This window comes from Pinus tabuliformis, chromosome J (assembly GCF_031772625.1).
Source record: "Pinus tabuliformis cultivar Carrire ecotype Pingquan chromosome J, CPIR1, whole genome shotgun sequence".
NCBI classification, from domain to species: Eukaryota; Viridiplantae; Streptophyta; class Pinopsida; order Pinales; family Pinaceae; genus Pinus; species Pinus tabuliformis.
The window spans coordinates 1,203,213,270-1,203,218,734 of record NC_142295.1 but is presented as its reverse complement, the minus strand read 5'-3'; the positions used below and the strand labels follow the sequence as shown (position 1 = coordinate 1,203,218,734).

Below are 5,465 nucleotides of genomic sequence, written 5' to 3'. Positions count from 1 at the left end.
CCAATTGTTGTTTTGTATCATCTATGTTTTCTTTCTTTCCCTCATGCCGTCATTGAAGATAACTATAGGTCGTCTACCTAATCCCATTTTCTCAATTCATTTTAGATATATTATGAGACATACCATAGCAATTGCTTTGATGGTAGCTACCCTTATTTCACTCAACATTATCTAATAAGGAACCAAACTTTTAATTTTGAACTTGCTCATGATGAAGTGTTTTTTGGATTTTCTTAATTTGTTTCCATTTTGAGATGGGGGTGTTGCTAGCCCACAATTCACACCCATATAGCATCACTAGACAAACTAGGAGTCCAGAAAGAACTTTAATAGTTTTCCAATCCCACAACTATGCCTCTCTAAATATGTTTTGAAGAGCATATAATGCTTTCCACCCTCCTAAAATTATCTTCTTTTTGTAGTCCTATCAATTAAGCTTCTTGTTGAAATCAATCCTGAGGTACTTGTACTCATTTACTTCTTCAAGATTGTTTCCTTCAAAGAAGAATGCATGTTGGCTCTACTTCCTTTTATTAGAGGAAATCATTATTTTTGTCTTGCTGGTATTGACTTGCATCCCCACTTCTCTACAAAAATGCTCAAGGGCATATAGTTGCATCTGCAATCGATGGGCCGATTTAGCAATCAATATAGGGTCATCAACATATAAAAGAAGATTTATCAGAAATTCCCCCAGCCGAACACCATCTCCACCTTGTAGATTTAGCCACTCTTCTAGTTTATCAATATGACGAACCAAAAAGAGTAGGGGATAAAGGGAAACCTTGCTTGACTCCAACGTCACTTCTAAATCTTTCTTAAATGCCTGTTGAAGTTCTAATTTTGACTTTCACCTCTTCATAGAGCCTATGGGAAACAACTCTATAGTGTAAAGGAATTTCAAGTTCTTCCATTCTACGCCACAAATTATCTCTAGGGACCATGTTAGATGCCTTTTTGAAGTAAAAAAAGAAAAAAAATACTTCTTCTTTGTGTTGAAAATGGATTCACTACTGGGGGGGGGGGGGTGACTTAGTAGTGATTGTGATAATTTAACTTTTAATTCTTTTTACCAAAGCACAAGATTTAGTAATTCATCAACTAAACTTATGGAACCAACATGAAATCAATGTATCAAAGCATACAAAATAATCATATAGAAACACCATAAAAAATCAACAAGGAAATCATGCACATAAGAGGACACACAAATTTTCTAGTGTAAAACCCTCTCCAGGAAAAAAACCACCCACTGTTGTTGTTGCTCAACTATTATATTATGCCGAAAAGACCATTACATATAGGAGCTACCACCTAGTAGCTAGAAAACTCAATTACTAAGACAGTCTGCTAAAAATATCAATTACTCATACCCTTGTGGGTGTAGAAACTTGGTTCTAGCATCCCCCAATATTACCTTGGGTGAGACTGCGATATTCCCTGCGTAGGTTGTTGCTGAAAGGGCCAGTAATACTGGGTTTTGTTGGTTAGTGCAGCCTAACTTCGAACTTGGCTCTAAGCCCCCGAAGCCACAAAATGGTTCCATTGCTAGGACTGGGATCTATTTGAGGGATGTGGATGTGGAATCTGAATAAGAAGGAAATTCAGAATTGGGTTGAGTGAAAGGAGCACGAGTTTGCAGTATAGGAAAACATAAATCCATGCTTATCAATAGAAGCTTGGTTACAAAGGTACCTTTATACAGAACAACACAAGATCTTTTTATGTTCTTTCCCTGACGAATTGTATGAGTGGCTTGCAAAATTAGTTGATAGTCAACCTCACTAGAAGCATGATAAGAATCTTGTTTGGACCCCAAAATTAGTAAAGAATCTCAAAGAGACTGATATTGAGATCACAAGATATGTAGAATTATGGATCGATAGCATTCTTGGAGGATTCATCACATAAATCACAATTCACACTAAGTATCGCATTTCACTACGTTCTTCATCGTAATAAGAGCCAAGATATCCATTGTCGAGTGAAGATTCTTCAAAGGTCATCGAGGTAATTATTTGAACTCATTAAATCTATGGATTAAAATGTTATTGTGCAAAAAGGGTGTATGTGAGAGAATTGATGTTTAAGAAAATCCAGCTTGGGACTACATGAAGTGGGAAAGTATATGGATTTGAAACTGGTTACAGTCCTCTATTAGGTGTTTCAAACATCGATGAAGAATGGAGTAACCCTAGTACACCTATAGGAGCGTCGCAGTCAGGAAATCAGGGTACATATTGGATTCCCCATACATCCACTCCACCTCCACCTCCACTTCCACTGCATATATGCACACCTCCACCTCCACCTCCACCCCCACCTCCACAATTTAATATGTCCAATACAGTGAAAATTTTTGTGTTCAAGGGTCTGGGATCTGAAGATCCTAAACAATTCTAGTTTGTTGCCAAAGTTGTGTGGAAATCATAGTAGATTAATGATGATGATATTAAAAAGGCCCAACTTATCATAGTGTTGTAGGATAGAGCACTGTCTTGGTACATAAAGTATAGCATGATGAATCTCACTATTACAATGGCTGATACAAAGACATCTTTGAATTAGAATTCAGAAAGCCGAAGTCAGAGTTGCAGTGTTGTATAGAGATGGAGGAAATCAAGCAAGAGCATAACAAAGGTGCATGGGAATTAGACCAAAGGCTCACATGTTTGATCAGTCAAGGGAATTTCAGATTACTGACGAAGTACATAAATAATGGTACATCACTGCGTTGTTGCCACATCTAAGACTACCATTATCACAGTAGAAGATCAACACCCAAGCTGAAGCCTTAGAGATCACAATGAAGTTAGAAGAATCTCTAGTCCAGGATACACATGTAGGAGTCTAGCAAATCTAGTCGTAGCTTGCAAGTTTGCAGATGGAGATCCAAGGGTTAAAGAAGGGAAAATATGTTTGATCATAAATACACTCAGAAGTATGGTGTTTAAAATGTAAGGATGAAGGTCATTATAAAGATCAATGTCTCGTGTATCTTGATTACTTAGCGGCTAGAGGTCCTAATCCTATAAATCCATAAACAAGTATAGGACAAGGTGTTGGATCAAGTTTATGGTGTAGCATCTGTAGAGTCATAGGCTAGCATCAAAAAGATCATTATTATTTATTGCAGAAGTAGGTGCAGATAGCTAAGCAACTGTTTTGCAATTTTTTCTGATCAGTAGGACATGATGAGAGTAATTGTCATAGCTACACCTTAATGATGGAGCAGACTACGTCGTACAGGATGCAAGCTAAAAGTCACACACAAGAAAATAAAGGTATGCCTGCAAGTCGTGGGGGATTCCAGGGCTAAGGACGTGGTCAAGGAGGAGGTACATGACGAGGACGGGGTCAAATCATTTGTTATAACGGTGGCGAAGTAGGATACTTTGCCTGAGACTGTCAAAACTCCACATGTCCATATTGTAAGTATTGTAGAAAATTCGATCATGTGATTGAAAATTATCCTGTTTTAATGGCTAAGATGCGGGAAAAGAAGAACCAATAGCCCGCACATAACCCGCATATGATGAGATCAGAACCTCGCGAGGATGATCCTAGTATAAACATGGTGAGAACATGAAGTAGCGCAGCTAAAGAAGCTAGAAAAGCAGAAGGAGAATAGCCTGAGGCGGATATCTGGGTTAGGAAATATAGAATTAATAGCATTGGATTCAATATGAAAAGAGAGAAGGAGACTTTCAAGGAAGAAAAGAAAAGTTTCCTGGATCCAGGAACTTCAACGCCGAAAAAATGGTGCAGCTAATTCCAAATAAAAACCAGTTTGAAACAACAACAAAAAATCCTTGACAATTGTGTTGGAAAAGGAAAGCCTCGAACGGAACAACGCGCAGTAAATAAGATCTATGGAAAGAAAAAGAGAACATGTCACGAAATGAGGTTGACTGCGCAAATAAGAGACTTTGAAATGGATCAAGTAATCCTGGATCTAGGATCAGATGTGAACGTCCTACCTAAGAAGACATGGGAGCGAATGGGACAACCAAAGTTACAATGGTCGCCAATCCAGCTGTGCATGGTGAACCAACAAAATATTATTCTAATGGGTCGACTACATGGGGTCATTGTAGATATTGAGGGAGTCAGTGTAATAATAGATTTTGAAGTCATTGAGATCATCGATGATAGTAATCCATACCCAAATTTACTAGGAATTGATTGGGCATTTGATATGGATGCTATAATTAACTTGAAATGACGGAGCATGGTATTTGAGAAGAATGGAATGAGGGTTGTTGTTCCTCTAGATCCCTCTGAAGGAGCATGATACACTGAACCAATCCGTGAAGATTATGACAATGAGAATATTGAGCACATCTACAAGTTAACTGCGCAAAATGAAGATTGGATTAATCCCACTACAGATGGAAGAATTAGTTGGGAGAAGGATATTTCCTGCGTTTCAGACTTTGACGAGGAAATGGAGCATTGGCATGACTGGTTACATGAAGTATCTATGTTGCATTGTAATAGACTGACAAAATCTCTTCATTGTATCTCATTGGAGGTTTGTAACTTACCATACTATGATGGAATAGGGGATGTCAATATATTTTTAGATGAATTTGAAAGAGATGTCCCATAGGAAGAAAGGTTCCAATAACTGGACATAGCTCTACGGTCTACACCTACGCGATGGTAGTTGTGCAACATCAACTCTTCATGAATGTCAACGCACGTTGGTTGTGCAACACCAACTCCGTCGATAGATCGATCCTCGTTCAAAACAGGTTTAGAGTCTGGAACGAAAGAACACAAGATAGTGTCATCCGGAGGATTATCCCAATTCAAAGACGGAGGTTGAGGTACAAAATACATGTGACGAGACATGGGACTCACAACCAAGTCTGCACAAAAATCAGAAGGAGCGATGTCAGGAGGTTGTGATGGTTGAACAGATGTGTGTTCATTCTCTCCCACATCACTCTGCGATGGTGGAGCTATTTGATGAGGGGACGACAGACAGTCACTTGTGACAGTGACCGTGTCCATCTGTGATTGCGCAGCTCCATCATTGAAGTATGTTGAGCGGGGTTTAAGCTTGAACTTCTTCTTGGGATTGACAGATTGGACAAGGCAGTATTTGAATCTGTCCATGAGATACTGAAATTTCATCTGACTTTTCGGGGCTTCAAACATGAATAGACGGAAGCGCTCCGAAAACTCCATAGGTGATTCGTGCGGGGCCTTCCATTGTTTTAACAATTTTTTATCAAACACTTCAGGATCAAAATGGTGGAAAATAGATCCGATTAGATCGTTGAACTGCTTGAATGAGTGCATGGAGTTATGAGGTAGTGTGCCACACCATTGTGATGGGTGGTTGCGAAGTGTGTGTGTGAGCAACGAACAAACCTATATTTCATTAAAATCTTCCATGCCCTGCATGAGCGCATGGAAGTCATCTAAGTGCTCAGGCCAGGCCACTTCACCTTCAC

General features: G+C 39.0%; 1 pseudogene; it reads right to left on the bottom strand.

The window, feature by feature from the left end:
- Window positions 1-1,828: 1,828 nt before the first annotated feature.
- Window positions 1,829-1,989, bottom strand: LOC149231452 (5.8S ribosomal RNA; annotated as a pseudogene).
- Between the last annotated feature and the right edge of the window lie 3,476 nt (window positions 1,990-5,465).